The sequence below is a fragment of the Hippopotamus amphibius genome, chromosome 3 (assembly GCF_030028045.1).
Source record: "Hippopotamus amphibius kiboko isolate mHipAmp2 chromosome 3, mHipAmp2.hap2, whole genome shotgun sequence".
Classification (NCBI taxonomy): domain Eukaryota; kingdom Metazoa; phylum Chordata; class Mammalia; order Artiodactyla; family Hippopotamidae; genus Hippopotamus; species Hippopotamus amphibius.
The window spans coordinates 161879271-161891812 of record NC_080188.1 but is presented as its reverse complement, the minus strand read 5'-3'; positions in this window follow the sequence as shown (position 1 = coordinate 161891812).

Genomic DNA, 12542 nt, shown 5'->3' with positions numbered 1-12542 from the left:
TTTAGAATAGCAGGAACTGAGAAAAGATCCTCAAAGCTTTCAATGAGAGAAAAAGAGTTGTCTCACTCTTGCTCTCCTACTCCTCCTTCACCAGACTCTCTTTCCTCTCCCCCACTGCTCCTTCTTAAACACATCTTTCTCACTGGAAAATAGCTCCTTACAATGGTTTTTTAAAGGAGGTGAGAATGAAGATAATCTCCAAGGTCAATGGATTTATAACTTTAATCCTTGGTCAAAATCAGATTTGCATAATCCATTTAAGGGCTTTCTGACCCACAGTAGTAGGAAAGATGAGAATTCACTGATGAATTAAGGGTTGTCCTCAGAACATATACTCTGGGGCTCCTCAGTCTCTATCAGTTTATTTGATTATCAAAATGATCTCAAATATATGGATCAAAAATGGACCATGGATGGATTAAAAAAAAGAGCATAAATACTAGACAAGATCTTTTAGAAGCTCTCACTGAAATCTTTCATGTCAAATTTGAGTGGCCAAAAATCCAGTCCTGTAAAATAAAGCTATTCTCATCTCAGGCTGTTAACTATCTCACCTTCCAGGATACTCTCTGTAAAGACATCACAACTGCCATATTTACCGTCCTTGTTGGTGTTCTTAAACCTCTGGTGTATCCCTTGGAAGGGACCTTATCAGGTACCTAACATTAAACACAAATACTGCAGTGAAATTCCAAGGAATTACCCCCATTGGATTCATGATTCCCAAGACATCATACACCTACATCCTGGGCCTCCATAGTGACAGGAGATCTAAAATTGAAACTCCCTCAGGATTTTTCTGAAGCAAGTGGTATCACAAAGGAGACAATTTTCCCAAAAATCCCATATCAGGCTAGACATGAACAGCTTTGACCCACCACCTCCTGATAAAGACCCAGAATTCAGTGAGCCACTAAATGCCATACCTTTGTTTGCCTCTTTCTTTCATCCTTCTCTCCATAACTATCTTTTCCCTTCTCTGTTTATTTAAAACTTTGTTAAAATGAGATTCTTAAAAATACTTCCCATAATAATGTTACAGTATTCTGGATGCTAGAGATTAAACCTTGGTAAATCAAGAGGATGAACAAAGTATTGGGAAATTTTACTAATATCTAACCTCCCTTCTCCTTGGGCTGAGAATGGAAGTGTTCTGCCTGATCTGAGGATGGGGCAGGATCTGGACTAATAAGCATTCTCCAAGGCCTTTTGACAATTCCTTTAATACATGTTGTCTCCACAGTCATTCACTGTGTTCTCATCAGAGACTTAAATGTTTCTAGTCAGCCACTTGCTAAAAAAAAAAAAAAGATTTAAATGCAACCACAAAGGCAAAAGTCACAAGAAACTCTGACAGGAGTCCTCACCAATGGGTCTGAGACTGCAATTGACAGGAGTTAGATAATTTTAGGGCATGAACAAATCAGAATCTGATCAAATGATAAGACTTGGTCTCCTTGTTGACTAAGAAGAACTCTAAGAGACTCTAAGTGACTAAAAACTTCCTGCTATGCCCTTGTATGACGTGGCCCCTGCAGCTGTTGTTCCCCCATTCTTGATAAAACCCAAATGTCCCATCCAGTGCCTGTTAAAACCACAAAATTCCTCTAATTCCTCCCACCTTACTGATGCTCTGATCAATTTCCTTCTAAACCTGCTGACTATGGTTTTTACTATTTGACAACTTTGTGTCCATTGTGAACAAAGAATGCAAGGGGATATGAACAACTGAAAACCATGGTTGTGTGAGGGTCATGAGACTATTAAGACTTGTTTCCTCTTTTCCAAATTTTCTCTACAGTAGTTATGTCATCTTAACAGTAATTACATCTCCTAATGAAAAGGGGCAGGGATTCAGTACTTACTCAGTTCCTACACAATTATAACCACTCCAAGAAAAGATTTCCAAGAACATCTTAAGAATTTGATGTTTTCCACATAGTTACTGAAGGTAAGTCTTGAGTCATCTGGTATATTGGTTTCTTTAAACTTTCTCTTTACTTAAACAAAAAAAAAAGGAGCCTGATTCTCCAGCAGAAACATGAATATTTGGCTTAGAAATGACCAACGTCTCAAAAAGCTTTGATTTCCTGCCACCTACTCTTCTCCAAAATGCCAAATTAATGGCATCTGATCCTAACAAAGTGAGGCAACCACAGCTAAAAATGTCTTTATAATGCGGGTAAGGAGAGAGGGGGAAAAAGCAGGGGTAATTTTTTCCCAATATGTTTGTCATTATTATAGGTTATATATACAGAAGGAAAGTTAATTAAGCTTTAAAAAAATCCATCACACATCAATGGCTGCATTTTAATGAGTACAAAAAGTTGAGGTGTTTACTACCAATTAAAGTGGTTTTTAAATAAGCATTAATTAACACAGAAATTCAGAAGAAAGTTATACCTTGTCAAAGAAAGGCCAGTGCAGGCTATGCCCACTTCTGCTCCCATTCATATTCAGATAGTAATTACCACCAACCCTATATTTTCCATAATAATGAGGAGATGCTGTCATGTCTATCAAACAACAACACACACACAAAAGTGGTAGAATTAGAAATTCTCAACCTGAAGTAAACTTTTCAAATTTTTTTCCTTCTGGGTTTTTCCCTCATCCATGTCAGAGTTATTCAAAGAGGAGGTTGGCCTGGTTTTAATGGTGAGTTTCTCTTTCTTTTTTCCCCTTTTGTAGGGAGCACCGTGTAAGGAGCACTCATTGGTCAAGTCTATACCAGCAAATCAGAACAATTACCCAATCATGATTTAAGAGGGCCTGCAGTTCTTCCTTTGTTTCTTAATAATTACGTTAATTTGCATAATACTACTCCCTCTATCCCATTTCCTTTTAGAAAATACTGTCTATCATAAGGTGGTAAGGAGGAGAAAGACATAAAAATCTTTAAAACCCACAGCGTAACTAGCACACATTCTGATGGATGGTCTCACCCTTGAGTGAAAAGTAATGGGGAATGTGCTGGAGTTTGGGGTGGCACCTGGGAAGACATCATGGGGGTGGTCACAGGAAAGGTGTTCTCAAGCATCTCGAGGCAACACATTCCAGAGATTGCACCTCAACCTCACAAATCAGATTTTCTTACTGATAATCTTATTATTACCAAATTCACATAGATTACCCAATAAATCAATATATTAACTTACTAATCTTTAATGGAAGAGTTCAGAAATCCCCTTTTGAGAGCTTGGGATTCTCATGCTTCTTCTCCAGGTGATCCCCTTCCCAATATCAATGTGTTTAGGAAAGGAGGCTCAGTTATTAATCAGAAGGCTCCTTGGTAAACTCAGAATTGGAACAGGAAAGCAAAATGGTGTGGAAGGGTTCTGCCCAATGGAATTTCCCCTCTGCACAACAGGGAACCCCTTTCTTGTGGTCAAAACACTCTAATTCTTTGCAGGCAGTGCCTTTCTCTTATACAGAGCAACTGTGCCAACTTGGTCTCTCTGGACTCCAATTTTCAGTGAAGATTCCTCCCCTGTTCCACTGGTACATATTTTGCTTTAACCAACAGTAAAGTTCCTCCCTCTGTGCTAATTTAATTAGTCAAATTCTTACCACATGAGAAGCTCCTCACAGTCACAGTCTTTAATGATCCAAGGATAGAACACCAAACAAGAAAGATCAATTCCAGGAGTCTGCATTGGACATGTTTTCAATCAAGTTGGCTAAGTTGCTGTAGAGTCAATTCTTGAAGCTAAAGGGTGAGAGGAGGCAGTGGAAGAGACTTCATCATCTCCCATAGAGGGGTGGTTTCTCCCCAGTGTGCAAAAAGGTGACAGGATGCTTCCAAAAGTTTGCACAAAGAAGTGGGAGGGAATCTACCAGTCTTCTTGAGCCTTGAATTATGCATGAATAAAGAGATGGATGAAGAGATGGTTTGATTATGTTGTCTTTTAGTTGCCAGAGTGTATTTTCAGTGCATACCCAGGAGGTTGCGGTAGCTTCAGAATTTCTATTTATAAGACAGGTTTAGGGAGCAATCCAGTTGGAAGGGGCTTAGAGAACTTGTCTGGAAGCCACATTTGCAAAGCAAACATGCCATTTTTACCTAGATTGAACGTTTCTTGGAGTGGCCTGGGGGGTGCTAATGAACACTGAGGGAGGAAGTGAGGACTCTGCACGTTGCTATGGGATTACTGAGGGTGAGATCCAGGTCTAATTTATCTTTGAATCATGTAAATGCCTAGCAGGATGAGTAGTACAAGACAAGTGTTCAAAATGTTTATTAAATGAATGATGAGTTTTTTAGTTCCGTGTCAAAGATGATAAGTTCATGCCTGGGTTTGATTCCCTTATAAGCCCACTGGCTTCTCTCTAGTCTCACAACTAGAGATTGTGCTCTTAATTTGTACCAACCAACTGGTATACCTGTCCTTGTCACAACCAGGCCCAGGAAGAGGCTGATACTGGACAAGAAAAAAAAACTACAAAGAAAAATCTAAAAACCCCAGGAATTTAGTTGGAAAGAGAACAGGCTGAATTGACACATGAGAGAAGGAGGGGCTGGAAATCAATATGGAGTAGGAAATGGACTGTGGCCCACACCTCACTGACAAGCCACAGAGCACAAATATCCTGACATTCAAGTTGCAAGCACATGCCATCATACTTTTTTTTTTAAATATAGCTGTTCACTGTTATTGCTCACCTCTACCTTATCTGATCCATTTGTACAGGAATAAACAGGCTTTGAAGAACAGTTAAGTACCAATGTGCTTCTTAGAAGAGAATAGTAAAAAGTTGGCCATGCCTCAAATTCCAGAAGTATGAAAATCTCCTACCATGGCTGTCACTTTGGCCTTTGCTTTTTCTCATTCCTTTCACTGCTGTTGCCTTTATAGGAAAATGCTTCTTTGGGGGCACTGTTTAAACATGCAGTCAATTGTACTTCTTTTTGGAAAAGTGTGTGATTTTCCCCCACAGCATAGAGATGAGTAACATGCCTCCTTGGTCAAGTCTGGCAAAAGGAAATGTCTTTTTTCTGAAATTCCTCAGTTATGCTACCTTTATCTGGCCATATTTAAATGGAAAAAACTTCTCCTATGTGTGTCCCATTCTTCTGTTTATCAGACTTGGGATAGATTGTGCCTTTCCACTCAATTTGGACAATGAACGGAGTTTCATTTTTATTTATGGGCTTCATAAATCCGTTTCACTTGCTGCTTTTCATGCCCCAGTTCCACGCTGTTGTGTTGGGATTTCCCACCCTGCCAGGCAATTAAACCAAAAACTCGTGGAAAAGAAATTTCTTTACAAAACTCTTTTAAATCCAAAATACACATAATCATCTCCATTTCAGGTCCAATATATTTAATGGACAGGTCCTTTCAGTCTTTTTTTTTTTTTTTTTTTTGAGCATCCAACTCTCCAGATTAATTCTTTTACTGTCATAGCCAACCCCTCATTTGAGTTCTAAAGGTTAGTTCAAAATTCCAGGATGGAAAGCATGCTTAATTTTAAACCCTCTGTTTCCAGACCAGGTGCCAGGCCTGTGAGAAGATACTACAGTGGCCGTGTGGCTGATGGGCTTGAGGAACAGCAGGGGGTCACACACCATGATCACCTGAGCTCAGAGAAGGATGAGCCCAGAAACCTGGAGCAGCACCAGTAGCTCCATGTTCTATGCTGGATTTTAAAAAAAAATGACAAACAAACAAACAAAAGCAGCCAAACCCAACCACACAGACCTATAGCATTAAACGAAAGGTGGAGAGATGTAGTCCCCTTTCTCAGTAATTTGCCACCTTTGAAGGAAATTACTGCTATTTCTCTAAAGACACAACCAAACAACAAGCTTCTACCTGATAAGGCTGCATCCCATAGGATCCAATAGATCCAATCCCACCTAATAAAATTTCTAGATTGGGTTCAGGTATAGTTCAGTTCTATTACACAGAAATCCAAGAAAAGAAATCCAATAAAACTGTATTTAGACAGAGACCCAGTAATCTGAATCTTGCATCCCTCAGACACAGGCCAAGCTAAAGTTTAATTTGATGCTTTTTTTGATTCAATCACACATGTGCACACATGTGCACACACACAAACACACTCTATATCTATATCTATATACGAGGGTGAGTCAAAAATTATCCACACTCTTGTTATATTAAAACTTCTAGGAGGGAGGAAAGATGGCAGTGAAGTAGAAGGACATGGAATGCATCCCTCTCCACAGATGCATCAGGAATACACCAAAAGATGCAATAATTCCCACAGAGAACCAGCTGAACACCAGCAGACGACCTCGAACACCAGAAAGGACTGCAAAGATCCCAACATAACTGGGTGGGACAGAGGGGAGAAGAAAAGGAGAAAGAAGAGAAGAAGAAAGGAAAGGGACGTGTTCCACACCCTGGGGCAGGGGGAGCTGAAACAGAGGGGAGATTGCCAAATTTGGGGAAACGTCCCTTATCTGATGTGGAAATCCCTTCTCCGACAGGGAATTTCCCTGGGTTAGAAGGGAGGCATTTGGGACTGTTCAAAGAGGTGAAGCGGCTGATCTGTGGCAGACAGGAAAGAGTGAAAAACACACGGAGGGTCTGCACCACAGCTCAGCATGTCCGGACTGAGATGTCGGTTCACAGCTGAACAGGGGGTCTGGGAGCTAGAATGTGGGAACCAGAGAACTGGTTCAGGGTGAGAAACATTGTTGGCAGTGGGGAGATGGACTGAGAGGACAGGAGGGAAGAAATCCACTGAGAGTGCCTACCCCGGAAAGCCGGGCAGCCATGGCAGCAGCTCAATACTGCTGACTCACAAGCAGAGGGGAGGAGCTGTGGGTGTAGCCTCTCTCTCAGCACCTGTGATGGACAAAGGAAGGACCCCTCTGGGCCTGGCTAACGCAGTCAGGGATAACAAAGGCCCCCAGGTGGGGCTGGTCTAGAGTGCCTGCAGCCAAGAGCCAAAAGCCCACAGAGTGGCCCAGCTCTGGAGACATTCTGTTTACACCTGAGCCACCGGCATCCCTCTGCAACAGGCACCACCCGAGCTGCCTGAGCCACTGCAACCCAGGCAGGGCGCCACTGCTCACTCACTCCCAGGGGAAGGAGCCACTATTGTACCCTCTCTCTCCCCACATACTGGCACTTACAGATGAACAATAAAGGAAGCTCTGCTGGTCACAGAGTAACACAAAAAGCCTAAGGCAGGTAGAAGGACACTTACAGCTGAGACCCCAAGGACACAAATATTATTATTAATTCTATTGATCTGGTTCATTCTGGGGTCAGTTCTACTTTTTTTTTAATTAATTATAATCTTAGTCCTAAAATTATAGTCCTAAGACTGTAATTAATTAGTCCTAAGGGATCTACAAATTTTATAACATATTTTTTATTCTATTTTTATATTATTTTTATTTTTAGCCTTTTTATATATTTCTATTTCTAGCTAAGTTTTTTGTAGTGCTGACTGTATCTCTTCTACCTTCTTTTCATCTCTATCTTTTATACATTTCTATTTCTTTCTTTTTCTTTTCATATTTCCAGTCACACTATGCTCTTCTGTTGCCTTGTCTTCTATCCCTTTTTAATTTCTTTTATCTTAATATACTTATAATGAAAATTATCATTCAGCTGTGTTTCCTTGCTTTATTCTCAAGATGACACACTGCTTTGGTTTTTATTATTAGGTTTGGTCTTTCTCTTAGTTCTGATTATAATTGTCTGATTTTGTTTTGGGAATCTTCAGTATGTCTGGTTGTACTCTTCCTCTTTATTAAATTTGATCATAGCTTTCAAATTCCCTGGATATGTGTTTGTGTGTGTGTGGGGGGGGTTGTTGTTGTTGTTGTTAATTAATTACAAACTTAGTCCTAAGGGACCTACACATATTATAACATATTTTTTATTCTTTTATTCTTTTTTCTTCTATTTTTATTTTTAGACTTTTTACATATTTCTATTTCTAGCTAAGTTTTTTGTAGTGCTAACTTTATCTCTCCTACCTTCTTTCCTTCTCTATCTTTTATACATTTCTATTTTTTCTCTTTTCTTTTTCTTTTCCTTTTCATATTTCCAGTCACACCACACTCTTCTGTTGCCCTGCCTTCTATCCTTTTTTAGTTTATTTTATCTTAATATACTTATAATCAATATTATCAGTCTGCTCTGTTTCCATGCTTTATTCTCCAGATGACATACTGCTTTGGTTTTTATTATTAGGTTTTGTCTTTATCTTAGTTCTAAGTATAATTGTCTGATTTCATTCTGAGAAACTTCAGTCTGTCTGGTGGTACTCTCACTCTTTATTATATTTGATCCTAGCTTTCAAAATCTCCCTGGATCCCTGTTTGTGTGTGGGGGTTTTCTGTTTTGTTTTGTTTTGTTTGTTTGTTTGTTTTTCGGTTTTGAATTTCTGTTGATTTTCTCTTTGATTGCCTGATTGTATACTGGGGTTCTTCTGTCAGGTCTTTCTAGTGCCTTATGTTCTACTGGATTCAGTATTTGTGTGTCTTATACATGTACGTGTTTCCTTGACTTAGTATTCGTTTGACTCAACACTCTGCCATTAGTCTGGGGCTTGGACAGTCTGCTTTAAACCCCTTTATTGCCAGGGCAAGCAACCTCTGAAGTCTGGACTTCTCCATCAGAAGTCAAGTAGGAGGCTCTGGGGGGGAGCACTGAATCCAGGATGCTAGACTACTAAGGAGTCCTCAGACACAGGGAAGGTTAACTTCAGAGAACTCTCATGGAGCCCTGTATCAGAGTCTAAGACCCGGCGTCATCTGATTGTCTGCAACTGCCAGTGCTGGACACCTCACATCAAACTACAAACAAGACAGGAACACAAACCCACCCATCAGCACACAGACTACCTAAAGCCATATTAACCTCACAGATATCCAGAACACACCACCTGACATGGCCCTGCTCATCAGAGAGAAAAGACACAGAGCCACACACCAGAAAGCAGACACCAGACACCCCCACCAGGAAGCCTACTCAAGACACTGGACAAACCCCACCATAGGGGGCAGAGGGCAGAAACAAGAGGAATTACTACTAGGCAACATAGGGAAAGGAGACAGCAAATCCTATAAATCAGACAAAATGAGAAAACAAAGAAACACCATGCAGGCAAAGGAGCAGGAAAAAAACCCACAAGACCAAATAAATGAAGAGGAAATAGGAAAATTGCCTGAAAAAGAATTCAGAGTAATGATAGTAAAGATAATCCAAAATCTCAACAACAAAATAGAGAAAATACAAGAAACAGTTAATAAGGACTCAGAGGAACTAAAGAGCAAACAAACAGTAATGGACAACAAAATAAATGAAATTAAAAATACTCTAGATGGTATAAACAGAAGAATAACTGAGGCAGAAGAACGAATAAGTGAGTTGGAAGGTAGAATGGGAGAAATAACTGCCACAGAGCAGGAAAGGAAAAAGAGAATAAAAAGAATGGAAGACAGTCTCAGATACCTTGGTGACAACATTAAGTGCACCAACATCCGAATCACAGGCATCCCAGAAGAAGAAGCAAAAAAGAGAGGGTCTGAGAAAATATTTGAAGAGGTTATAGTGGAAAACTTCCCCAACATGGGAAAGGAAATAATTAAGTCCAAGAAGTGCAGAGAGTCCCATACAGAATAAACCCAAGGAGAAATACACCGAGGCACATATTAATCAAACTAACAAAAATTAAACACAAAGAAAAAATGTTAAAAGCAGCAAGAGAAAAGCAACAAATAACATATAAGGGAAAACACATAAGGATAACAGCTGATCTTTCTGCAGAAATTCTGCAGGCCAGAAGGGAATGGCAGGATATACTGAAAGTCCTGAAAAAGAAAAACCTACAGCCAAGAATATTCTATCCAACAAGAATCTCATTCAGAGGAGAAATCGAAAGCTTTACATACAAACAAAAGTGCACACGGAACATTTTCCAGGATAGATCACATCTTGGGTCACAAATCAAGCCTCGGTAAATTCAAGAAAATTGATATCATATCAAGCATCTTCTCTGACCATGACACCATGAAATTAGGTATCAATTACCTGAAAAAAACTAAAAAATACAACACACGGAGGCTAAACAATACGCTATTCAGCAACAAAGAAATCACTAAAGAAATCAAAGAGGAAATCAAAAAATATCTAGAAACAAATGACAATGAAAACACAGCAACCCAAAACCTATGGAATACAGCAAAAGCACTTCTAAGAGGGAAGTTTATAGCAGTACAGTCCTACCTCAAGAAACAAGAAAAATATCAAATGAACAACCTAACCTTACACCTAAAACGATTAGAGAAAGAAGAACCAAAAAAACCCCAAAGTGAGCAGAAGGAAAGAAATCATAAAGATCGGATCAGAAATAAATGAAAAAGAAAGGAAGGAAACAATAGCAAAGATCAATGAAACTAAAAGCTGGTTCTCTGAGAAGATAAACAAGATTGATAAACCATTAGCCAGATTCATCAGGAAAAAAAGGGAGAAGATGCAAATCAACAGAATTAGAAATGAAAAAGGAGAAGTAACAACGGACACCACAGAAATATAAAACATCATGAGAGATTACTGCAAGCAACTATGTGCCAATAAATTGGATAACCTGGAAGAAATGGATAAATTCTTAGAAAAGTACAATCTTCCAAAACTGAACCAGGAAGATAGAAACTATGAACAGACCAATCACAAGTATGGAAATTGAGACTGTGATTTAAAATCTCCCACCAAACAAAAGCCCAGGGCCAGATGGCTTCACAGGCAAATTCTATCAAACATTTAGAGAAGAGCTAACATCTACCTTTCTCAAACTCTTCCAAATTATAGCAGAAGGAGGAACACTCCCAAACTCATTCTATGAAGCCACTATCACTCTGATACCAAAACCAGGCAAAGATGTCACAAAAAAAGAAAATTACAGGCCAATATCACTGACGAATATACATGCAAAAATCCTCAACAAAATACTGACTAACAGAATCCAACAGCACATTAAAAAAGATCATACAACATGATCAAGTGGGGTTTACCCCTGGAATGCAAGAATTCTTCAATATATGCAAATCAATCAACATGATATATCATATCAACAAATTGAAGGATAAAAACCATATGATCATCTCAATAGATGCAGAAAAAGCTTTTGACAAAATTCAACATCCATTTATGATAAAAACTCTCCAGAAAATGGGCATAGAAGGAAATTATCTCAACATAATAAAAGCCATATATGAGAAACCAAAAGCCAACATCATTCTAAATGGTGAAAAACTGAAAGAATTCCCTTTAAGAACAGGAACAAGACAAGGGTGCCCACTCTCACCACTATTATTCAACACAGTTTTGGAAGTTTTAGCCACAGCAATCAGAGAAGAAAATGATATAAAAGGAATCCAAATTGGAAAAGAAGAAGTAAAATTGTCATTCTTTGTGAATGACACGATATTATACGTAGAAAACCCTAAAGACTCTACAAGAAAACTGCTAGCACTAATTGATGAATTGAGTAAAGTAGCAGGATACAAAATTAATGTGCAGAAATCTCTTGCATTCCTATACACTAACAATGAAAAAGCAGAAAGAGAAATTAAGGAAACTCTCCCATTTTCCATTGCAACAAAAAGAATAAAATACCTAGGAATAAACCTGCCTAAGGAGGCAAAAGACCTATATGCAGAAAACTGTAAGTCACTGACGAAAGAAACCAAAGACTATACAAACAGGTGGAGAGACATACCATGTTCTTGGATTGGAAGAATCAACATTGTGAAAATGACTGTACTACCCAAAACAATTTACAGTTTCAACGCAATCCCTATCAAATTACCAATAGCATTTTTCACAAACTAGAACAAGAAATCTTACGATTTGTATGGAAACACAAAAGACCCTGAATAGCCAAAGCAATCTTGAGAAGGAAAGACGGAGTTGGTGGAATTAGACTTCCTGACTTCGAGCTATATTACAAGGCCACAGTGATCAAGACAGTATGGTACTGGTGCAAAAATAGAAAGGTAGATCAATGGAGCAGAATAGAGAACTCAGAGGTAAACCCAAGCACATATGGGCACCTATCTTTGACAAAGGAGGCAAGAATATACAATGGAAAAAAGACAGCCTCTTCAATAAGTGGTGCTGGGAAAATTGGACAGCTACATGTAAAAGAATGAAATTAGAACACTTCCTAACACCATACACAAAAATAAACTCCAAATGGATTAAAGACCTAAATGGAAGGCCAGACACTATCAAACTCCTCAAGGAAAACATAGGCAGAACACTCTATGACATACATCAAAGCAAGATCCTTTTTGACCCACCTCCTAGAATCATGGAAATAAAATCAAGAATAAACAAATGGGACCTCATGAAACTTAAAAGCTTTTGCAGAGCAAAAGAAACCATAAACAAGACAAGAAGACAGTCCTCAGAATGGGAGAAAATAGTTGCCAATGAAACAACGGACAAAGGATTAATCTCCAAAACATACAAGCAGCTCATGCAGCTTCATACCAAAAAAGCAAATAACCCAATCCACAAATGGGTGGAAGACCTAAATAGACATTTCTC